At 42.7% G+C, this 26,164-nt stretch overlaps 1 long non-coding RNA gene across 1 annotated transcript; it reads left to right on the top strand.

Annotated features, from left to right (window-relative positions):
• The first annotated feature begins 1,342 nt into the window (after positions 1-1,342).
• LOC121444280 lies at positions 1,343-24,021 on the top strand. The gene is made up of 2 exons (XR_005973771.1): positions 1,343-21,140; positions 21,962-24,021. It is a non-coding gene; the product is annotated as an uncharacterized LOC121444280 (long non-coding RNA).
• The last annotated feature ends 2,143 nt before the right edge of the window (positions 24,022-26,164 follow it).

Here is a 26,164-nt window from a genome sequence, read left to right as displayed (position 1 = left end):
TGTCCTCATCAAGGTCTCTGTACTGGGAGAGTAGGGCCAACGACAATGGTTAAATATCTTTGTCACACAGGAGGCATTGGTTTTGCACAGATTTCTGGACCATGGACAGGCATCCCTTGAGTATGTGGATGCCATGGGTGAGGACAAGGCTTCAGACAACCTCTGAAGATGGTCTGAATGGTAAAAATAGGATCCCCAGGTAATTCTAAATGATTCAAATTTGTGGATGAGAACCAAAATGCCCCAACTAAGTGGTCAAGTTCAAAAAACTGTGCAACACCAGTTGGCCACCTAGTGTCAGAAAGGGAAATGGAGGACTAAAACATGTCTGTGCCTGTTTTGGGTTGGGGGATGATTTGTCGGTCCCCACACAGCCTACTGAGGAGAGAATTCATGAGCATGAGAGGAACCAGGTTCAAATCTGGCTTGGCTGATGCACATGTTGTGAGACCAAAGAAAGGCCCTGCCCTGTGCTGGTGGCCTGCAATCATGTGTCCTGGGCTCATTATATTGGACTAGCCTACAGAACCTGGGTCCTCAGCTCAGCTATGTGTTGTGTTCAAGGGAAGCCATGTTTGGTACTGGTACTCTCTTCCCTTGCTGGTCTTGTCCATATAGCGGTACATAACCATCCAGACTGAGAAAATAAGAACATGGCCTGTGAAGGAAGTTCTGGGATACTCACCTTGCTGGAATGGATCCCAGGATCACGGTGATCTATGAGACCTGGGACCACGGAATTATATGAGGAGATGTGGACACAAGGATATCACTGCTCATACATAGCCTGGGTGCCTGCTGAACTGTACCAGCCAGGCCTAAGAGTGCGAGCCAGTATGAAGTTGTGTTTCCAAAAAGCTCCAAGGCTAGCTGGTATGAAGTCTGTGTGAAACCAGCCTGTCCTTGAAATCTCACGTTTTAAGATGACTTGGCTCATAAGGAAGTTAAAGGACATAAACTTGCATAGTCCTTTTGAAGCCACAAATATGTGTGGTATACTCACCTTGTAACAAAACCAAAGCAGGGATGAGAATCCTTGAAATGCTGCTATATAGACTACAAGATTCCAGCTTGGCCTAGGAGTTTAGGCTAGTGGCAGACTGAGAGGATAATGGACAATCTCAGGACTCTGCTGGTGAGCAGAATACATGTACATGGTGTATCTGTAACAGAGACGGACAAATTATGGGATCTGGACATTCACCTGACTCAGTGCTGTGAAATCCTACAGAGCGCTTTTATGGCAGTTGTTGTCAAACAGTGGGAATCAACCCACCCAAAGACCATCTGCAGCAAAGACATGTCTGTGACAATTCATAGCACCAACAAAATTTCAGTAAGGATATGTCGCTTATGATTCATAACATCTGCAAATTTGTACTAAAGCCTTTCCAATGAAAATAATTTTACGGACGGTGGTCACCAGAACATGAGAAACTTTGCTAAAGGGTCGCAGCATAAGGAGGGTTGAAAGCCACTGTCTTTGGTACATCATGCAGTAGGTGCTTGAATACAGTGGAATGCTCTCTGGGAATTGAAAATGTAAGGCCTATGTCCTCATCAAGATCTCTGTACTGGGAGGGTTGGGACTACAATGATGGTTGAATATCTTGGTTACTCAGGAGGCATTGGATTTGCATAGTCTTCTCGGTCATAGACAGACATCTCTAGAGGTTGTGGTTGCCATGGGTGAGGCCAAGGCTTCAGACAACATCTAAAGATGGTCTGACTGGGATCCATAGGATCCCAGGTAATTCTAAATGAGTCAAATTTGTGGATGAGAACCAAAATGCCCCAACTAAGTGGTCAAGTTCAAAAAACTGTGCAACACCAGTCGGCCACCTAGTGTCAGAAAGGGAAATGGAGGACTAAAACATGTCTGTTCCTTTTTTGGGTTGGGGATTGTTTTGTGGGTACACAAACAGCCTACTGAGGGGAGAATTCATGAGCATGAGAGGAACCAGGTTCAAATCTGGCTTGGCTGATGCACATGTTGTGAGACTGGCCTACAGAACCTGGGTCCTCAGCTCTGATTTGTATTCTGCCATGTTTATGACTAGAGTTCTCCCCTTGCTCTTCAAGTACACAAGGTGTGCATAACCATCTAGACTGTGGGAATGGGAACTTGGCCTCTGAAGGCAGTACTTGGGTACTCACCTTGCTGGAATGAATCTCAGGGTCAGGGTAATCTGTGAGATATGAAACAATGGGAGTATATGAGGAAATGTGGACATACGGAACTCACTGCTCATAGCCTGAATGTCTGGTGAACTGTGCCAGCTAGGCCTAAGACCATGAGCCAGTGTAGGAAGTTATGTATCCAGAAAACTCCAAGGCTGAGTTGGAATGAAGTCTGTGTGACACCAGCCTTTCCTTAAAATCCCCACATTGTATGTTGACTGTGGCATATGAGGCCGTTACAGACAGGATTTTGTATAGTCTTTTTGAAGACATAAGCATGTGTGATATACTCACCATGTAACAAAACCAAAGCAGGGACGAGAATCCTTGAAATGTTGCTATATAGACTACAAGATTCTAGCTTGGCCTAGGAGTTTAGTCTAGTGGAGGACTCGAGGAGATATTGGTCCCTCTCAGTACTCTGATGGAATGTAGAAAAAAATCTACATGGAGAATGTGTAACAGAGACTGAGAAATCATGGGATCTGGACACACACCTGGCTCAGTGCTGTGAAATCCTACAGAGCCCTTTTATGGCAGTTGTTGTCAAACAGTGGGAACTAACCCCCGCAAAGACCATCAGCAGCAGAGATATGTCTGGTACAATACATAGCACCAGAAAAATTTCAGTTAGCATATGACTACTCAGATTCATAACAACCACAAAATTGTAGTTAAGATGTCTCATTGAAAATAATTTTATGGCCTTTGGTCTCCAGAACATGAGAAACTTTGATAAAGGGTCGCAGCAAGAGGAGGGTTGGAACCCACAGTCCTTAGTTCTTAATGAAGTAGGTGGTCTGTTTCAAAATTAAACTGTGCAACACCAGTGGACCACCTAGTGCCGGATGGGTATGTGGGGGGTGAAAATGTGTCTGTGCATGTTTTGGGATTCAGGATTAGTTGTGAATCTCTGCACAGCCTGTTTATGGAAAATACATGAGCATGAGAGGAACCAGGTTAAAACTGGCTAGGCTGATGCATATGTTGTGAGAACAAGGAAAGGCCCTGCCCTGTGCTGGTGGCCTGCAAACATATGTCCTGGTCTCCTTTATATTGGACTGGCCTACAGAACCTGGGTCCTCAGCTGTGTTTTGTGTTGTGTTCATGGGAACACATGTTAGTTACTGGAAATCTCCCTTTGCTGGTATACTGCACAAATTTTGCGTAGCCATCTAGACTGGGAAAATGGAAATGTGGCCTAGGAAGGCAGTCTGAGATGAAGTGTATCTCAGGATAAGCGTGATCTCTGAGAAACGGGAGGGATTATATGAGGAGATGTGAACACATGGATCTCAGTGCTCATGGGCTGAGTGCCTGATGAACTGTGCCATCCAGGCCTAAGAGCGTGAGCCAGTGTAGGAAGTTGTGTATCTAGCAAACTCCTAGACTGAGCTGGTATGAGGACTGTGTGACATCAGGCTTTCCTTGAAATCCCCACATTGAAGGGTAACTGTGGCACATAAGGCGATTAGAGGACCGATTTTTACAAAGTCCATTTGAAGCCAAAAACATGTGTGGTATACTGACCCTGTAAAAAACCAAACCAGCGACGAGAATAGTCAAAATGCTAGAATATAGTCTCCATGATTCCAGCTTGGCCTAGGACTTTACGCTATTTGGGAGTCGAGGCGATATTGGTCCCACTCAGTACTCTGATGGTACGTAGAAAAAAACTACCTGGAGTATGTGTAACAGAGACTGAGAAATCATGGGATCTAGACACTCACCTGGCTCGGTGCTCTGAAATCATACTGAGCTTTTTTATGGCAGTTGTTGTCAACCAGGAAGAATCAACCCTCCCAATGACAATCTTCAGCAAAGACATGTCTGTGACAATTCATAGCACCAACAAAATTGCAGTTAGGATATGTCTGTTATGATTCATACCATCTGCAAAGTTTCACTACGGCCTTTCCAATGAAAATAGTTTTAGGGCGGGTGGTTACCATAAAATGAGAAACTTTGCTAAAGGGTCGCAACAGAAGAAGGGTTTAAACCCACTGTCTTTGGTTCTTTATGAAGTAGGTGGATTACAGACTGGAACGCTTTCTATGAATAAAAGTGTAAGCCCGATGCCTTCATCAAGGTCTCTGGCCTAGGAGACTAGGGACTACGGTGGTGGTTGAATATCTTTGTCACTCAGGAGGTTTTGGTGTTGCACAGACTTCTATATCATAGTCAGGCATCCCTAGAGGATGTGGATGCTATGGGTGAGAGCAAATCTTCAGACAACCTCTGAGGATTGTCTGACCATGAAACAAAGGAAACCAGCTGATTCTAAATTGTCAAATTTAGTGACAGTGGGGCCATAAATGCCTAAATACAGTGGTCTGTTTCAAAATTAAACTGTGCAACACCAGTGGACCACCTAGTGCCGGATGGGTATGTGGGGGTTAAAATGTGTCTGTGCCTGTTTGGGGATTCGGTAGGAATTTTGGGTCCCCTAACAGCCTGTAGAGGGGAGAATGCATGAGCATGAGAGAAACCAGGTTTAAAACTGGCCTGCATGAGCACATGATGTGAGACCAGAGAAAGGCTCCGCCCTGTGCTGGTGGCCTGCAAACATATGTCCTGGTCTCATTATATTGGACTGGCCTACAGAACCTGGGTCTTCAGCTGTGTTTTGTGTTGTGTTCATGGGAACACATGTTAATTACTGGAAATCTCCCTTTGCTGGTCTACTGCACAAATTTTGCATAGCCATCTAGCATGGGAGAATGGAAATGTGGCCTAGGAAGGCAGTCTGAGATGAAGTGTATCTCAGGATAAGCGTGATCTGTGAGAAACGGGAGGGATTATATGAGGAGATGTGAACACATGGATCTCACTGCTCATGGGCTGAGTGCCTGATGAACTGTGCCATCCAGGCCTTAGAGCGTGAGCCAGTGTAGGAAGTTGTGTATCTAGCAAACTCCTAGACTGAGCTGGTATGAGGACTGTGTGACATCAGGCTTTCCTTGAAATCCCCACATTGTAGGGTAACTGTGGCCCATAAGGCCATTACAGGATTGAATTTTAGAAAGTCCTTTGAAGCCACCAACACGTGTGGTATACTGACCCTGTAAAAAACCAAAGCAGGGACAAGAATAATCAAAATGCTAGAACATAGTCTCCATGATTCCAGCTTGGCCTAGGACTTTATGCTATTGGGGAGCCGAGGCGATATTGGTCCCACTCAGTACTCTGATGGTATGTAGAAAAAATCTACCTGGAGTATGTGTAACAGAGACTGAGAAATCATGGGATCTAGACACTCACCTGGCTCCGTGCTATGAAATCATACTGAGTTTTTTATGGCTGTTGTTGTCAAACAGGGGGAATCAACCCTCCCAATGACAATCTTCAGCAAAGACATGTCTGTGACAATTCATAGCACCAACAAAATTGCAGTTAGGATATGTCTGTTATGATTCATACCATCTGCAAAATTTCACTACGGCCTTTCCAATGAAAATAGTTTTAGGGCTGGTGTTCATCAGAACATGAGAAACTTTGCTAAGGGTCGCAAAAGAAAGAGGGTTTAAACCCACTGTCTTTGGTTCTTTATGAATTAGGTGGATTACAGACTGGAACGCTTTCTATGAATAAAAGTGTAACCCGATGCCTTCATCAAGGTATCTGTCCTGGGAGAGTGGGGACTACGGTGGTGGTTGAATATCTTGGTCTCTCAGGAAGTTTTGGTGTTGCACAGACTTCTGTATCATAGTCAGGCATCCCTAGAGGATGTGGATGCTATGGGTGAGGGCAAATCTTCAGACAACCTCTGAGGATTGTCTGACTGTGAAACAAAGGAAACCAGCTGATTCCACATGGTCAAATTTAGTGACAGTGGGGCCATAAATGCCTAAATACAGTGGTCTGTTTCAAAATTAAACTGTGCAACACCAGTGGACCACCTAGTGCCGGATGGGCATGTGGGGGGTGAAAATGTGTCTGTGCCTGTTTGGGTATCGGGGAGGAACTGTGGGTCCCCTAACAGCCTGTAGAGGGGAGAATGCATGAGCATGAGAGGAACCAGGTTTAAAACTGGCCTGCATGAGCACATGATGTGAGACCAGAGAAAGGCTCTGCCCTGTGCTGGTGGCCTGCAAACATATGTCCTGGTCTCATTATATTGGACTGGCCTACAGAACCTGGGTCCTCAGCTGTGTTTTGTGTTGTGTTCATGGGAACACATGTTAGTTACTGGAAATCTCCCTTTGCTGGTCTACTGCACAAATTTTGCATAGCCATCTAGCATGGGAGAATGGAAATGTGGCCTAGGAAGGCAGTCTGAGATGAAGTGTATCTCAGGATAAGCGTGATCTGTGAGAAACGGGAGGGATTATATGAGGAGATGTGAACACATGGATCTCACTGCTCATGGGCTGAGTGCCTGATGAACTGTGCCATCCAGGCCTTAGAGCGTGAGCCAGTGTAGGAAGTTGTGTATCTAGCAAACTCCTAGACTGAGCTGGTATGAGAACTGTATGACATCAGGCTTTCCTTGAAATCCCCACATTGTAGGGTAACTGTGGCTCATAAGGCCATTACAGGATTGAATTTTACAAAGTTCTTTTGAAGCCACCAACACGTGTGATATACTCACCCTGTAAAACCCAAAGCAGGGACGAGAATAATCAAAATGCTAGAACATTGTCTCCATGATTCCAGCTTGGCCTAGGACTTTATGCTATTGGGGAGCCGAGGCGATATTGGTCCCACTCAGTACTCTGATGGTATGTAGAAAAAATCTACCTGGAGTATGTGTAACAGAGACTGAGAAATCATGGGGTCTAGACACTCACCTGGCTCGGTGCTCTGAAATCATACTGAGCTTTTTTATGGCAGTTGTTGTCAAACAGTGGGAAACAACCCTCCCAATGACAATCTTCAGCAAAGACATGTCTGTGACAATTCATAGCACCAACAAAATTGCAGTTAGGATATGTCTGTTATGATTCATACCATCTGCAAAATTTCACTACGGCCTTTCCAATGAAAATAGTTTTACGGCTGGTGGTCACCAGAACATGAGAAACTTTGCTAAGGGGTCGCAACAGAAGGAGGGTTGAAACCCACTGTCTTTGGTTCTTTATGAATTTGGTGGATTACAGACTTGAACGCTTTCTATGAATAAAAGTGTAAGCCTGATGCCTTCATCAAGGTATCTGTCCTGGGAGAGTGGGGACTACGGTGGTGGTTGAATATCTTTGTCTCTCAGGAAGTTTTGGTGTTGCACAGACTTCTGGACCATGGACAGGCATCCCTAGAGGATGTGGATGCTATGGGTGAGGGCAAATCTTCAGACAACCTCTGAGGATTGTCTGACTGTGAAACAAAGGAAACCAGCTGATTCTAAATGGTCAAATTTAGTGACAGTGGGGTCATAAATGCCTAAATACAGTGGTCTGTTTCAAAATTAAACTGTGCAACACCAGTGGACCACCTAGTGCCGGATGCGTATGTGGGGGGTGAAAATGTGTCTGTGCCTGTTTGGGGTTCAGGGAGGAGTTTTCAGTACCCACATAGCCTGCTGAGGTGAGAATGCATGAGCATGAGAGGAACCAGGTTTAAAACTGTCCTGGCTGAATATATGTTATGAAACTAAGGAAAGGCCCTGCGCTGTTCTCTTTTCTGCAAACATAAGTTCTGCTCTCATTTTATTTGACTGGCATACAGAAGCTTGGTCCTCAGCTCCGTGTTGTGTTGTGTTCAGGGGAAGTCATGTTTGTTAATGGAAATCTCCCATTGCTGGAATAGTGAACATGGTGTGCATAGCCATCTGGACTGGACGAATGGGATCATGTCCAGTGAAGGCAGTTCTGGGATACTCACCTTGCTGGAATGGATTCAGGGCCTGGGTGATCTGTGAGACCCTGAACGATGCGATTATATGTGGAAATGTGGTCACATGGATCTCACTGCTCATAGCCTGAATGTCTGGTGAACTGTGTCAGCTAGGCCTAAGAGCGTGAGCCATTGTAGGAAGTTATGTGTCCAGAAACCTCCAAGGCTGAGCTGGAATATATCTGTGTGAATCTGCCTTTCCTTAAAATCCCCACATTGTTCATTGACTGTGGCTCATAAGGCCGTTACAGACAGGATTTTTTATAGTCCTTTTGAAGCCATAAACATGTGTGGTATACTCACCCTGTAACAAAGCCAATGCGGGGATGAGAATCCTCCAAATGCTGGAATATAGACTACAAGATTCCAGCTTGGCCTAGGAGTTAGTCTAGTGGAGGACTCGAGGAGATATTGTTCCCTCTCAGGACTCTGATGTAATGTAGAAAAATCTACATGGAGTATGTGTAAAAGAGACTGAGAAATCATGGGGTCTGGACACTCACCTGGCTCGGTGCTGTGAAATCCTACAGAGCCCTTTTAAGGCAGTTGTTTTCAAACAGTGGGATGCAACCATCCCAAAGACCATTTGAAGCAACGTTATGTCTGTGACAATTCACAGCACCAGAAAAAAATCAGTTAGCATATTTCTGTTCAGATTCACAACAACCACAAATTGTAGTTAGTATGTCTCAATGAAAATAATTTTTTGAGTTTTGATCACCAGAACATGAGAAACTTTGCTAAAGGGTTGCAGCATGAGGAGGGTTAGAAGGTATTGTCTTTGCTTCGTTATGAAGTATGTGGTATAAAGGCTGGAATGCTCTGCATGAATAGAAATTGTATGTGAAATGCCTTCATCATGGTCTCTGTCCTGAGAAAGTGGGGACAACAGTGGTGGTCTCTCAAGAGGCTTTGGTCTTGTACATTCTTCTGTGCCATAGGTGGGCATCCCTAGAGGATGTGGATTCCTTGCTTGAGGGCAAAGCTTCTGAAAATATCTGAGGATGGCTTAATGTGAACCATAGGATCCTAGGTAATTCTATATGATTAAAATTTGGGGGTGAGAAGCAGAATGTCCCATTAACTGGTCAGGTTCAAAAATTGTGCAACACTTTTGGGCCACCTAGTGATGGACAGAGAAATGGAGGATGAAAATGTGTTTGTGCCTGTTTTGGGATGGGGGAGGTATTGTGGGTCCTCACAGAGCATGCTGAGGGGAGAATGCATGAACATGATAGGAACCAGGTTCAAATCTGGCTTGGCTGATGCACATGTTGTGAGACCAAGGAAAGACCCTGCCCTATGCTGGTGGCCTGCATTCATATGTCCTGGTCCCATGATACTGGACTGGCCTACAGAACCTGGTTCCTCAGCCCTGCTTTGTGTTGTGTTCAGGGGAAGCCATGTTAGTTACTGGAAATCTCCACTTGTTGGTCTAGTGTACAAGGTGTGCATGGCTATCTAGACTGGGAGAATGGAAACATGGCCTGTGAAGGCAGTTCTGAGATGAAGTGGATCTCAGGATAAGCATGATCTGTGAGAACTGGGACGATGGGATTATATGAGGAGATGCGGACACATAGATCTCACTGCTCATAGCCTGAGTGCCTGATGAACTGTGCCATCCAGGCCTAAGAGCGTGAGCCAGTGTAGGAAGTTGTGTTTCCAGAAAACTCCTAGGCTGAACTGGTATGAAATTTGTGCAATACCAGCTTTTCTTTAAAGTCTCACATTGAAGGTGGACTGTGGCACATAAGGCAGTTACAGGACATAAATTTGCATAGTCCTTTTGAAGCCATCAACATGTGTGGTATACTCATCCTATAACAAAACCAAAGAAGGGATGAGAATCCTCAAAATGCTGGCAGTTAAATTCCAATATTCCAGCTTGACTTAGGAGTTTACGGTAGTGGGTGAGTCATGAGGATATTGGTCCCTCTCAGGACTCTGCTTGTATGCAGAATACATGTACATGGTGTTTGTGTAACAGAGACTGAGAAATCATGGGACCTGGACACTCACCTGGCTAGGTGCTGTGAAATCCCACAAAGCCCTTTTATGGCAGTTGTTGTCAAACAGTGGGAATCAACCCTCCCAAAGACCATCTGCAGCAAAGACATGTCTGTGACAATTCATAGCACCAACAAAATTGCAGTTAAGATATGTCTGTTATGATTTATAGCATCAGCAAAATTGCGTTAAGGACTTTCCAATGAAAATAGTTTTATGGCTGGTGGTCACCAGAACATGAGAAACTTTGCTAAAGGGTCGCAACAGAAGGGTTTAAACCCACTGTCTTTGGTTCTTTATGAAGTAGGTGGATTACAGATTGGAACACTTTCTATGAATAAAAGTGTAAGCCCGATGCCTTCATCAAGGTCTCTGTCCTAGGAGAGTGGGGACTACGGTGGTGGTTGAATATCTTTGTCACTCAGGAGGTTTTGGTGTTGCACAGACTTCTGTATCATAGTCAGGCATGCCTAGAGGATGTGGATGCTATGGGTGAGGGCAAATCTTCAGACAACCTCTGAGGATTGTCTGACTGTGAAACAAAAGAAACCAGCTGATTCTAAATGGTCAAATTTAGTGACAGTGGGGCCATAAATGCCTAAATACAGTGGTCTGTTTCAAAATTAAACTGTGCAACACCAGTGAACCACCTAGTGCCGGATGGGTATGTAGGGGGTGAAAATGTGTCTGTGCCTGTTTGGGGATCAGGGAGGAGTTGTGGGTCCCCACACAGCCTGCTGAGGGGAGAATGAATGAGCATGTGTGGAACCAGGTTCAAATCTGGCTTGGTTGATGCACATGTTGTGAGACCAGAAAAGGCCATTTCCTGTGCTGGTGGCCTGCAATTATATGTCCTGGTCTCATCATATTGGACTGGCCTATAGAACCTGAGTCCTCAGCTCTTCTTTGTGTTGTGTTCAGGGGAAGTGATTTTTGTGACTAGAGCTCTCTTCTTGCTGGTCTAGTGCACATGGTGTGCATAGCCATCTAGACTTGGGAGAATGGAAACATGGCCTGTGAAGGCAGTTCTGGGATCCTCACTTTGATGAAGTGGATCTCAGGATAAGTGAGATCTGTGAGACCTGGAACTAGGGATTATATGAGGAGATTTGGACACCTGGATCTCACTGCTCATAGCCCGAGTGCCTGGTAAACTGTGCCAACCAGGCCTAAGAGTGTGAGCCAGTGTAGGAAGTTGTATATCTAGAAAACTTCTAGGCTGAGCTGGTATGAGGACTGTGTGACACCAGCCATTCCTTGAAATCCCCACATTGTAGGTTACTGTGGCTCATAAGGCCATTACAGGACAGGCTTTTTCATAGTCCTTTTGAAGCCATCAACACGTGTGATATACTCACCCTGTAACCAAACCAAAGCAGGGACAAGAATCCTTGAAATGCTGCTATATAGACTACAAGATTCCAGCTTGGCCTAGGAGTTTAGGCTAGTGGCAGACTGAGAGGATAATGGACAATCTCAGGACTCTGCTGGTGTGCAGAATACATGTACATGGTGTATCTGTAACTGAGACGGAGAAATCATGGGATCTGGACACGTACCTGACTCAGTGCTGTGAAATCCTACAGAGCCCTTTTATGGCAGTTGTTGTCAAACAGTGGGAATCAACCCTCCCAAAAACCATCTGCAGCAAAGACATGTCTGTGACAATTCATAGCACCAACAAAATTGCAGTAAGGATATGTCTGTTATGATTCATAGCAATTGCAAAATTGCGGTAAGGACTTTCCAATGAAAATAGTTTTATGGCTGGTGGTCATCAGAACATGAGAAACTTTGCTAAAGGGTCACAGCATGAGGAGGGTTGAAACCTACTGTCTTTAGTTCTTTATGAAGTAGGTGGATTACAGACTGGAACGCTTTCTATGAATAAAAGTGTAAGCCCAATGTCCTCATCAATGTCTCTCTCCTGGGAGAGGGCGGACAACGGTGGTGGTTGAATATCTTGGTCACTCAGGAGGTTTTGGTGTTGCACAGACTTCTGTATCATAGTCAGGCATGCCTAGAGGATGTGGATGCTATGGGTGAGAGCAAATCTTCAGAGAACCTCTGAGGATTGTCTGACTGTGAAACAAAGGAAACCAGCTGATTCTAAATGGTCAAATTTAGTGACAGTGGGGCCATAAATGCCTAAATACAGTGGTCTGTTTCAAAATTAAACTGTGCAACACCAGTGGACCTCCTAGAGCAGAATGGGTCTTTGGAGGATGAAAATGTGTCTCTGCCTCTTTTGGGATGAGGGAGGCATTGTGGGTCCCCACACAGTCTGTTGTGGGGAGAATGCATGAACATGAGAGGAACCAGGTTCAAATCTTGCTTGGCTGATGCACATGTTGTGAGACCAAGGAAAGGCCCTGCCCTGTGCTGTTGGCCTGTAATCATATGTCCTGGTCTCATCACATTGGACATGCCTACAGAACCTGGGTCCTCAGCTCTGTTTTGTGTGTTATTCAGGGGAAGCCATGTTTGTAACCAGAGCTCTTCCCTTGCTCGTCTAGTTCACATGTTGTGCGTAGCCATCCTGACTGGGAGAATGGGAACAAGGCCTTTGATGGCAGTTTGGCATCCTCAATTTGATGGAATAGATCACAGGATATTGGAAATCTGTGTAACCTGGGCTTATTGCACTGTGAGAAGGTGTGGGCATGTGGCACTCACTCTCATGGTTAGAATGAGCAAAAGTCATTTTTGTAGGCAAAAATGAATAGAGTACAGTTCAGCTACGTATAAGTGTGTGAGCCAATGTGAGAGGATCCATTAGTATAAGACTCCATGGCTAAGCTGGCATGCAGTCTATATGACAGCGGTACATTCTAGAAACTTCTATAAATTAGGGTGGCTGTGACATTTTTGACCATCACCCTGACAGTATTTTGCACAGTTCTTTGGTTCCACATACATTTGGGTAATGGTCCCATTCTAAGAATTCAGGACCGTAGGTGAGATTCCATGAGATGTATCCATGCAGACTCAAATATTCCAGCTTGAACCCGGAGTTTAAGGTAGTGGGATAATAACCGGCTTATTGATTCCTCTCTAGACTGTGCTGGTGTTCAGACTACATCAACTTAGTATCAAAGTAACTGATTGCCTAATCATGGGATCTGTACATTCACCTGGCTTGGTGCTATGAAATCCTATAGAGACCTTTTCTTAGGGCAGTTATACTCAACCTGTGGGAAGCCACTCTCCCAAAGACCATCTGAAGCAATGCAATTTATATGACAATTCATAACACCAGCAAAACTGATGTTAGGACGATCCAGTTAAAATGATTTTACTGTCTGTGTTCACCAGAACATGAGAAATTTTGCTAAATGGTCTCAACATGAGGAGGATTAAAACCCACTAGATTGTACATAGGTTAGGACCTGGGTTACTCTCCATGAATGGAAAGTGTAAGGTCTATGCCCACAGCAAGGTCTCTGTCCTAGTGAATGAGGTCAATAGTGGTGGACAGTTATTTGGGTCACACAGGAGGCTTTGGTGTTGCACAGGTTCCTGGACCATAGACAGGCATCCCGAGAGGATGTAGATGACATGGCTAAGGTTAAAGCTTCAGACAATGATTGAGGCCTGTCTGACTTGAAACCAAAGGATCCCAGCTTATTTCAAATGATTCAAATCTGAGAAAGGTGAGGACCAAAATGCCCCAACTCAATGGTAAGGTTCAAAACTGCAACACCAGCTGAGCCACCTAGTGAAGGATGCATACATGGAGGATGAAAATGTGTCTGGGTTTTGGTATGGGGGAGAATTGTGGGTCCCCACACAGCTTGCTGAGGGGAGAATGCATGAGCATGAGAGGAACCAGGTTTAAAACTGGCCTGCATGAGCACATGATGTGAGACCAGAGAAAGGCTCTGCCCTGTGCTGGTGGCCTGCAAACATTATATTGGACTGGCCTACAGAACCTGGGTCCTCATCTCTGCTTTGTGTTGTGTTCAGAGGAAGCCATGTTTGTTACTGGAACTCTCCCCTTGATGGTCTAGGGCACACGGTGTGCATAGCCATCTAGACTGGGAGAATGGGAACATGGCCTGTGAAGTCAGCTCTGGGATCCTCACTTTGCTGGAATGGATCTCAGGATAAGGGTGATCTGTGAGAACTGGGAGTAGGGGATTATATGAGGAGCTATGCACACACAGATTTCACTGCTCAGAGCCTGAATGCCTGGTGAACTGTGCCATCTAGGCCTAAGAGCATGAGCCAGTGTAGGAAGTTATGTATCCAGAAAATTCCAAGGCTGAGCTGGAATGAAGTCTATATGACACCAGCCTTTCCTTGAAGTCCCCACATTGAATGTTGACTGTGGCACATAAGGCCATTACAGGATAAGAGTTTGCATAGTCATTTTGAAACCACAAACATGTGTGGTAACGTCACACTGTAACAAAGCCAAAGCAGGGATGAGAATCCTCGAAATGCTGGCAGTTAGACTCCAAGATTTCAGCTTGGCCTAGGAGTTTACGCTAGTGGCAGAGTCGAGGGGATATTGGTCCCTCTCAGACCTCTTCTGGTGTGCAGAATACATGTACATGGAGTATGTTTAACAGAGACTGAGAAATCATGGGATCTGTACACTCACCTGGCTCGCTGCTGTGAAATCCTACAGAGCCCTTTTTATGACAATTTCTGTCAACCAGTGGGAAGCTACCCTCCCAAAGACCATCTGAAGTAAAGATATGTCTGGTATGAATCATAGCACCAGCAAAATTTCAGTTAGGATATGTCTGTTATGATTCATAACAACTGCAAAATTGTAGTTAGGATGTTTCAATGAAAGTTATTTTACAGTTGGTGGTCACCAGAACATGAGAAACTTTGCCAAAGGGTTGTAGCATGAGGAGGGTTGAAAGCCACTGTCTTTAGTTCTTTATGAAGTAGGTGGTTTACAGGCTGGAACGCTCTCTATGAATTGAAAGTGTAAGGCCTATGCCCTCCTCAAGTTCTCTGTCCTGGGAGAGTGGGGATAATGATGGTGGTTGAATTTCTTGGTCAATCCCGAAGCATTGGTGTGCACAAACTTCTGGACCACACACGAGCATCCCTAGAGGATGTGGATTTTATGGGTGAAGGCAAAGCTTCAAACAAACTCTGACGTTGGTCTTACTGGGATCCAAAGGATCCCAGGTGATATATGATTAAAATTTGGGGATGAGAGCCAAAATGCCCCCAACTAAGTGGTCAGGTTCAAAAAATTGTGCAACATCCTTGGGGTACCTCATGATGGACAGGGAAATGGGAGATGAAAATGTGTCTGGGAGGAGTTGTGGGTCCCCACACAGACTGCTGAGGGGAAAATGCATGAGCATGAGAGGAACCAGGTTTAAAGCTGGCTTGGCTGATACACATGTTGTGAGACCAAGGAAAGGTCCTGCCCTGTGCTAGTGGCCTGCAATCATGTGTCCTGGTCTCATCATACTGGACTGGCCTACAGAATCTGGGTCCTCAGCTCTGCTTTGTGTTGTGTTCAGAGGAAGCCATGTTTGTGACTAGAGCTTTCCACTTGTTGGTCTAGTGCACAAGGTGTGCATGGCTATCTAGACTGGGAGAATGGGAACATGACCTGTGAAGGCAGTTCTGGGATCTTCACCTTGCTGGAATGGATTGCACAATATGGGCCATCACTGACATCTGGGCCCATGGCACATTGATTAGCTGTGGACATGTGGCCCTCACTGCTTATGGCCTGAATGTCTAGAGCATAGCTCCATATAGATTTAAGGGTGTGAGCCAGTGTGGGAGGATCCATTACTAGAAAACTCTATGGTTGAGCTGGGATGCAATCTGTATGACAACAGCACTTGCTAGAAATCCCTATACAGTAAGTAGGGTGACTGTGGCATATTTGACAGTCACCCAGACAGGATTTTGCACAGTTTTTTTGGTTCCACAAACATGTGGGCTAAGGTCACATTCTAAGAAGTTTAGACCGTGGGCAAGAATCCACAAGATGCAGCCATGCAGACTTCAATATTCAAGCTTGGCCTAGGAGTTTAAGGTAGTCAGGGAGACACTGGCTTATTGGTCCCTCTCTTTACTATGTTGGTGTGCAAACTACATCAGCTTGGTGTCAAAGAGAATGATTGAGAAATCATGGGATCTTGACCCTCACATGGCTAGGTGCTCTGAAATCCTACAGAGACGTTTTCTTAGGGATATGTTCTCAACTTATGGGAAGCGACCCTCCTAATGACCATCTGAAGCAATGCAATGACTATTTACATGACAATTCATAACAGCAGCAAAACTGCAGTTAGGATGTACCAATGGAAATCATTTTACTCTCTGTGTTCACCAGAACACGAGAAATTTTGCTAAAGGGTAGCAGCATGAGGAGTGTTGAAACCCACTGTTTTATGGTCTTCATATAGTTGATAGGTTAGGGTCTGGGTCGTTTTCCGTGAATGGAAAGTGTAAGGCCTATTCCCACAGCAAGGTCTCTGTCCTGGGATAGTCAGGTCAATGCAGGTGATGGTTATTTGGGTCACAAAGGAGGCTTTGGTGTTGCACAGGTTCCTGGACCATAGACAGGTATCCTGAGAGGATATGGATAAAATGACTAAGGTTAAAGCTTCAGACAATGATTGAGGCCTGTCTGACTGGGAACCAAAGGATCCCAGCTGATTTTAAATGATTCAAATTTGAGAAAAGTGAGGACCAAAATACCCCAACTCAATGGTAAGGTTCAAAAACTATGCCATACCAGCTGGGACACCTAGTGAGGATGGGTACATGGAGGATGAAAATTTGTCTGGGTTTTGGGATGGAGGAGGAATTGTGGGTCTCAACACAGCCTACTGAGGGGAAAATTCATGAGCATGTGAGGAACCAGGTTTAAAGCTGGCTTGGCTGATGCACATGTTGTGACACCAAGGAAAGGCCCTGCCCTGTGCTGGTGGCCTGCAATCATATGTCCTGGTCTCATCATACTGGACTGGCCTACAGAACCTGGTTCCTCAGCTCTGCTTTGTGTTGTGTTCAGGGAAAGCCATGTATGTGACTAGAGCTCTCCCCTTGCTGGTCTAGTGCCCATGGTGTGCATAGCCATCTAGACTGGGAGAATGGGAACATGGCCTATGAAGGCAGTTCTAGGATCCTCACTTTGCTGGAATGGATCACAGGATTTTGGGGATCTGTGAGAGGTGGGCCTATGGCACTGTGAGAAGCTGTGGACATGTGGCACTCACTGCTCATGGCTTAAATGAGCAAAATTCATTTTGTGAACAAAAATGGAAATGATTTTACTGTCTGTGTTCACTAGAACACGAGAAATTTTGCTAAATGGTCTCAGCATGAGGAGGGTTAAAACCTACTCTATTATGGTCATCAGACAGTATGTAGGTCAGGGCCTGAATTACTCTCCATGAATGGAAAGTGTAAGACCTATGCCCACAGCAAGGTCTCTGTCCTAGTGAATGAGGTCAATGATGGTGGATGGTTATTTGTTGGAAAGCAAGATGCTGGATCAGTCTCATTGATTGTCTAGTGTGCAGAGTGCAAGATACCAGCTAATCATAGGCATATAAAGATTGGTCAGTTTTGTAGGAGTCTCTCAGTCTGCTGTGGTAGTGTGCTGATTGCTGTTTTCTATGCCTGGGAATATGAAGGGCAGGGTCATGCTGTGTTCAGGAGCACTTACCTGGCTCATTTGGTTGACAAGCTATGAGAACCAGAATAGACCTGGGACTTTTAGGCCAAACAGGTGGGTGAACATCTGGATCACTCTTCAGGTTAGGCAGATGCCAGATACATGGCCATGCTGAGGTTAGTGTATATGGCTAATTGTGGTAGCTGATTATTTGGGGTCCATCACCAGGTCTTTTTTGTTGGTTAGCATTTGCTTGGTTCCTGTGAAATTATTTTTCCAGTATCTGCCAGACAGTTTCCTAGTTTTCTGTCTTAACACTCCTGTGTAGGAATAGAATTTTCTAGTTGTTCCTGCTTTGTATGTTTTTCAACTATAAATTGTTGACCGAAGGATATCTTTCATTTCCATGTTTTTCCCTGCATTGTCTGGTCTAACAATGAAAGACACATTTCAGCTGTGTGTCTTTGCTATTACAAAGTTTCCTTGGACATAATGATTACCTGTTTGGTGTTTAATGGTTCCTCTGTCATGTTTTTCATAGGCATTGCTGGTCTGATCTCCATGACCCCTTCATCTCTTTTTTACCCTATTTTTAAAGAAAAAGGTTTCCATGTGATGTTTTCCACATTAAGAGCTGTATTAATCATGAAAGATAGTCTCTGCATTTTACTATTCCAGCTCTTTCTGCTTTGATCATTAAAAAAGTGTTCTGTAGCCAGCTTTTATCTGCTCTGGCCAGGAAGTAAATCTCTAAACTCAGCCACTTCCAAAGAGGTCACGTCATGTAGGTTCCAAAGGAAGTTTACCATTTCTGTATCTTCACCATCATTATTTATTCTAGTCAGGAAGGAATTATTGTATTTATATGTCTTCCTTGGCTGTATTCATTTTGGCTGCACAACAATCTTCAATATTTATGTCTTCTCAAGTTATAGCTGACTTCAAATAATAATATCTACTCCATATTCTTGTCTTTCCCAGATATATTTTTCTGATACCTATGGAAATCTTCAATATCCACATCTTTCAATGCCATATTTTTTGAATGTTCCCTTACCACAGCAATAACTATTTGGTGATGAAAAGCAGCTACCATTTTCCTATCTGCACCATGAAATATATTCTGCATGTTATATTTTCTACCATAGATAGTATTGTTAGGAAATAAGCCTTCTATCTCATGTCTTTACTAACCACAGCTCCTTGGTGCATTTTTCATATCAATTTATTACTCAAAATGAGTATCCATAAGAGATAGAATCCAATCCTCAGTCTTGTATAATCATTAAAAATTCTAGTTGCAAAAAGAACATGACTTGTTCACTCATACGGGTTTTAAAAATTATGTTATAATTTTCCATGCCTATATGTTTCTAACTCACAACTACTCTGGCAATAAAGTGCATTCTCTGCAGTCACATCCTCCCTGTTGCTGCTTTAGTACTGGAATAAGTCATCTATCACTATGTCTTTCCCTAGATATAGATGCTGTTGACAAGAAAGTGATGCTCAACTTCTATGTTGTGTCATTCAGTGCAGGGCTGTAGCTGTGAAATGCCTTCCAAATCTATTTCATCATGAGCTAAAGTTGATTGGTAAAACAAGAAGTTTTCCATTACCATATCTTCCCAGTTTATATCCACTCTCCTTAAGGAATTTTTCCTGCTTCTCCTCTTCCATAGGCTCAACAAAGTTGGTGAGAAAAAAGTTTCCGTCTCTGGCCAAGAAATAAGTTCTTCATTTTCATGCTTTTCTCATGTGCATCTACTTTGATAATGTAAAAAGCCATTCCTTGCTCGTGCCTTTCAAAGGCTCTCTGCTCTGGTTATGAGCTTGACCTTTGAATGCTGTATGCTATAGTTCCTTCCATAAAAAAACCATATACCTTTTTGTATCCCCAAAACTACAGCTGTCTTTGTTACAGAATTGGTTTTTTTCCCCTGTTATCATAGCTTTTCAAATCATGGCAGCTTTGATCATGAGAGCAGACTTCCCACAGAACAGTCCTTGCTGTTTACGATTTAGGAAAACTTCTTACTCCGTTCCTGTTCAGTCATATTTATTTTTGTCACATTCTAGTTTTGGTTTCCTCAGTTTCTGCATCCATAGCTACTTTGTCAAGTAAACAATGATTTTAAATCTAGGATTTCTCCTGTTAAATTTGCTGTCAGTGTGTCTGTTTTGGTGACCACAGAAAGTTTTCTCTTCCCTCTCTGGCCATTTATGCTCTGATCACTGAAGATTTTTTGATTGTGTATCTTATATGACCATAGCAGCTCTTTGTGTGTTTGTACTGAGATATTATCTCATCAGTCAGGGTGGTCTTGAACTCACTATCCTACTACAGTGCTAGCTAGCAGCTCTTTGATACATGTATCTGAGCTTTATGACATTCACATAATAAATAAATCTCTACAGCAAGATGAATTAATAGATATATTATCTTGCATATCTGCTTTTTTGTGATGAAAGCAGCTAAAATCCACTTATTTCATAAAAAACTAAATACAATATGGTCTTATTAACTCTAGTACTTATGCTGCCATACATAAAGTCTCTGTACTTGCTCCTCCTACACATCTTCTACCTCAGGATTCAATTAGAACAGTTCTCACCACTTCAGTACAGTGAAGGTTTCCTTGTAGTGAAAGTGCAATTCTATCCTGCTGCTTCCCACTTTTCTAGCTTCACCCATGGCTTGAGAGAATATAGAGAAACATAAAGAATACACTAATTGGAACAAAGTTCTAGGCAAGGACAGCCAAGTAGATGAACCCACTTTGTTCTCTTCTGTGGGGTTTTGCATTTCTACCTATGCCTATTTATATGTATGTATCCCCTTTTCATGCTGTATGTTTTGGCTTTTTACTCTGTATCCTGACTGTATTCAAGCCGAGAAGAGGACTGCAACTGTAGCATGGAGAACATATTGTAATTATGGTAAGACAATGGCCAATTCAGGAACTATTCTCTAAAAGGTGAAGAGATTGCAGAAACAATCATCAAACCCCCCTTAAAATATCAGGAATTCATTAGAGTACAGTGAGGCTTTCTGGCGGCAAAGCCAATGACTGCCTAGGATAAAGGATCTGGGGATGTCTGTCTGTCTCAACCCAGCCCCCTCATCAGACCAAACCTACCAAGAAAACTGAGGCTTATACCTCGTAAAAAGTCACCTGTGGCTGAAATACTCTTTTCATATGAATACTATGAGTGCTCACCTTGGTGGTATACTCCTGTCATCTTAGCACTAAAAAGACCAAAGCAATAGGACTACAGCCCAGTGTGGGTTGCATGATAAGAATCTGTCTAAAAATGACTAATATGTATTACTTTTACTCATACTTGCTCTTTTTTCTTTAAAATATCCCTGGATCTCTGAACTCCACTTCACTCAACATTATGTCGTCTTATACTCTGAGAAACATCTTGGGACATTTGTACCTGGATTTCCTTCAGGCTTGATGTTTGGTATTCCTTATAGACCTCCACACCATAATTACAGGTAAGTAGTTTTCGTGACTTCTACCAAACTGTCTAGCCTGTCTTTTTGCCTAAAATACCTACCAAAAAAGCATGGATATACTGCACAAAGCAGGGATAATACTAACCTAAATGTGGAAATACACACTTATTGCCAGATCAAAGAGAGCTAGAACCAATCCATCTTCTCCATTAGCTTCTTGTAAACCCACTACAATACTTTCAATGTCTAGCTCTAGCTCACAGGAAAGAAAACTGGGATATCCTATGGACTGGCATCTTTATTAAGTACTACAAATACTATGCAGTTGAAAATATGTGGGTATTAATCTCTATTACTTGGAACTATTGGCAATTGTTAGCTTCTGGGAGAGGAAAGGACAGGTTTCTTTTAGGACTGGAGCCCCTGATAAGTTGACCATGATCCATCGGAAGACCTCATATCCGAAACTACTTGAGTAGCATAAGCTGGTCTTGAGGTGCTTTTGAAAAGACAAAAAGTCAGGTGGAGAGAAAATGTGTGGGAATAGTTCTGGGAGGCAATAAATATTCGGGTAATATGGGAATAGTTGGGGGAGGGATAAATGTGTGGGTATGTGTGGGAATAATTAGGGGAGGAGGGATAGATGTGATCAAAGTCTCAAAGAACTAGTAAAACTCAAATTCATAAAGTGCCTCTGAAAAGCTGGTATTTCTAGAAACTTGATGACTGAAGGAGGTGTTTATTTAGAGACGTGGTCCTGCTTATTCTATAGTATGTGGGAAGATATTTTCTCAATTGGAGTGAAATAATTATTTTTGGCTTATGACTGCCATATCATAGCACTTGTTTGTTTCTATCAGGTGATTTTAACCAGAAATGCCGCCCATTAGCTCTGTCAAGAGGAACAATATTCAACATGCCACCACACTGGAAAAACTTGCCTAGGATCTGGCAACAAGCTGAAGTCCCAAGACCATCTGGACATCAAGAGTCATTTCTTCATATTTCCATAAATGCTAGTTTGGTTGTGCTTGTAATCCATGCTACTTGGGAGACTTGAGTCAAAGAAACAAGTTGACCATCCTGAACAACACAGTATAACCTTTTCTCAAATCAAAACCAACCAAACTCCAGAAAAGATATTCATAAACTTTCTAGTGAGCTTGCTGAGGAAAAGGATTGTATTGCTAAATGTTAAGGGATAATGCCATTAATATTTTATGTTAATGGTATTTTATTTTTTAAGCCATCAAAATACTCATTCTTAATAACACGCATTCTTGAGTGAACTTTCGTAATGGGTGAAATACTTATATGTATGTGCGTGATGAGATAATATTTGTGCCATTTTAGACTGATATTGTTATTTGTAGTATACTGATGGTTCAGTGTATATCTTTTCCGTTAAGTTATGTAAGATTGGTGGATTAGAATTTACAAATAAAATAGTGGATTAAACACTATATCTGAGCCAGTGAGTAAAAAAAAATGTTATGGTAAAAGCATAATAAATCCTATTTATGTACAAGAAAGACTAAAAAACTAAAAAGGCAAAGTCTAAACTTCTCTACAATGAAGGAGCCAGGTCCAGCAGAAATCAGTTGTGGTACTACTCCTACTAACTGTAGCTGCCAGCCATGTATTCTCACCATGAAAGTGCAGGAGAGAAGGCCTGGGCTGTGTAAACTCAACTGAATGGGTAAAAATCCCTTATATAAAACAGGCTGTGAGTAGTGGAAATGTGGTTTGACAACCTAAAGATCACTACACATTAATAGAAGGAACAATTTGTCAAGGATATTAGAATGTTATCAATTTTTTGCACCAAATATTAGATCCAGTCAGTGAGAAATTTCAATACTCTTATCTTTAGACACATTTCAAACTAAAAATCTACAAAGAAATGGCGTGAGTAAATAACACCATAGAGCAGTCGCATTTTACAGATACTTACAAAGTATTCCATCCAACTAATAGAAACTACGCATTAATCTCAGCAGCACAGGGGCCTTTATCTAAAACTATTCAGGAACAAAGCAAAGATCGAATTGCTTACATTTTATCAGATAATGGTATAATAAAAGAAGTTACAAAAATATTTGGTACTGAACAATATATTTCTGAATTCACAGTAGACTCTAATAAAATCCAGAGAGACTTTAGGGGATACTTTATTACCTTACATTTTTAAAAAGCTAGAAAATTGGGACTGGAGATGTAGATCTATGGTAGACTGCTTGTTTGGCATGTTCAAAACCCTAAATTTGATTCCTAGCACTGTTAAAAAAATGTTAGAAAACTTAAAAGAAATGGATATATTCCTGAACCCATGTGACCTGCCAACATGAATTCAAGGAAATACGAACAACTTCAAGAAATGCAAAATAAGCAATGATTTTGTAGTCTTTCCACATAGAAAGTCAGGCGATGCTGGGTGGTACTGGTGCATGTCTTTAATCCCAGCACTTGAGAGGCAGAGACAGGAGGAGTTCTATGAGTTCAAGGCCAGTCCCTGGTCTACACAGCAAGTTTCAGGACAGGCTCCAAAAGCTACAGAGAAAACCTGTCTTGAAAGACTAAAAGAAAAAGAAAAAAAGAAAGAGAGAGAGAAAGAAAAGAAAAGAAAAGAAAAGAAAAGAAAAAGAGGAAAGGAAAGACAGGGCTGAATGGATTCACTATTGAATTCTAATAAATCTTTAAGGAAGTCTAGCATCAGTACTTCTTAAACAATCTCATAAAAAGAAGTGGAGGGGACACCATTAAACTTATCTAAGAAATTCCATGTTCCCATAATGTGAATACTGTTAACATTATTGTTATTCATTTTAAAGCATCAAAGATGTTTTATACATACGTTAAATTCATCACTGACCCTAAAAATGAAGTGACTGGAAAAAAATGGATTAAACATCAAACTTCATTGTTGTGTGACTTTTCCTGGGGTGGGGTGGGGATAAAGAAATGACTATTCATTCCACATAGGGTATCCCTTAGAAACTCAAAGCCTGACTCCACCTAAGTTCAGTTTGGTATATCAATGGATTTATTGGAGTTACTTACAGGAACATGGGTGATTGGGCAGCTGCATCATCAACAAAGTCCAATCCCAACATGAGTCACCACTGCATGGGTTATTTGTGCAGCTGATTTCACTGAAGAATCCACTCTAGCATGTGTGACCACTCACAGATGCTTCATAACTGGAGTTTTGCCTTTAGTCATCCTTCCCCTTCCTATATTCTCTAGAACTTCCCAAGACCACATATAGGCAAGAGGTATGGAATAGTGGGTTAAGGTGTAGTTACCTTCCTTCTAAGAGTTAATGCTAACAATACAATTATAATTATTATTAACCTAGCTATTAATATGTTAGTTTGATTATTTTATTACTATGACTGTGGAGTTAAAGTATTCGATAGGTCGTCACAACAATCTAGGCTTTATGAAGGTGATAGTCATGTTGTACTTGTAGAAAACAGCTGTACCCTCTCCTCTATTGCTTAGGGGCTTAACTGGGGTCATCCTTGTGGATTCTTGGGAAATTCTCTAGGGCCAGGTTTCTTGCTAGGCCCATAATGGCTCCCTCAACCAAAATATCTCTTTCCTTGATCTCGTCTCTGTCCTTCCTCCATCTCATGTATCCTTTTCCCTCAAGTTCTCCTCCCCTCCCCTTCTCCCCTCCTCTTCCTTTTCTGCTTTCTCTTCTCCCCCCACCCTCATGCTCCCAATTTTGTCAGGCAGTCTTATCTATTTCTCCTTTGCAGGTTGATTTATGTGTATTTTTCTTAGGGTTCACCTTGTTACTTAGCTTCTCTAGGATCTGGCCTTGCCCTGTAGTCAGACTGATGAATATGTTAAATGTCACCATAGAACCTTCATCGAGCAACTGACAGAAACAGAGGCAGAGACCCACAGTGGGGCTGTGAGCTGAGCTCCCAAAGTCCAGTTGAAGAGTAGGAGGAATGAGAATATGAGCAAAGAGGTCAAGACCATAATGGGGACACCCACTGAAGCAGTTTACCTGAGCTAATGGAAGCTCACCAACTTCAGTCAGACACAGAAGGAACCAACATAGCACTAAACTAGACCCTCTGAATGTGGGTGACAGTTATATGGCTGGGGCAGACTGTGGGACCACTGGCAGTGGCACCAGGATTTATCCCTACTGTTTGTACTGGCTTTTTGGGAATTCATTCTCTTTGGATGGATACCTTACTCAGCCTAGATATATTAGGGAGAGCCTTGGACCTTCCCCAAAGCAATGTGCCTTACCCTCTCTGAGGAGTGGATGGGGTTGGAGTGGGAGTAAGGTGGAAGGAATGGGAGGAGGGGAGAGAGTGGGAACTGGGATTGATATGTAAAATGAAAAAAAAGATAACTTGTTTTCTTTTTAAAAAAATAAGATAAATTATAAGAAAAGAAAACAGATATACCATAACACATGTATTGAGATATAATTGACAAATAAAAGTTGTAAATATTTAGTGTGGTGTTCAATTTCTTTTATACTACTAAGGATGGAACCCAGGGCCTCATCAATGCTAAGGGATTTGTCTATCACTGAACCATAGCCAGACCTTAATGCAATGTTTTGATATACATATGCATAGTGGAATAATGTAATCAAGCTAATTAACATATGTATCACTTCACATAGTTTCCATTTTGGTGGGAAAAATAAGAAACTCACTTTAGACACAACGGTGAAATAGATTTTAAAAAATCAAAACCCTACAAATTATATTCACTATTACTGCAAAACCAGATCTCAACAATGTCAGCAGTATCTCTCTCTCTGGATGCCCCTTAGCTCCTTGGTCCTTGTGATCACTGTTGAAAGAATTCAGACGAGATTGACAGAGTACAGTGTAGAAGATAGGCAGTTTATTACACTGTAGAAATACCTCCCAAAGGATCAGAGCAGGTGGCTAAAGAAATCATTGCAGAGCAGAGGGCATTCTCAAAAGGGTGAAAGTAGACAGTTGCCAAAGGGGCCATTGTAGAGCAAAGTCCAGTATCAAGAGGTAAAGATGGCCAAAGGCCAAAGGGGACATTGCAGAAGA

Source organism: Microtus oregoni, unplaced genomic scaffold (assembly GCF_018167655.1).
Source record: "Microtus oregoni isolate MIOR12 unplaced genomic scaffold, Mior012 000119F_ref0000445, whole genome shotgun sequence".
Classification (NCBI taxonomy): Eukaryota; Metazoa; Chordata; class Mammalia; order Rodentia; family Cricetidae; genus Microtus; species Microtus oregoni.
This window is presented reverse-complemented; position numbering and strand designations above follow the sequence as displayed.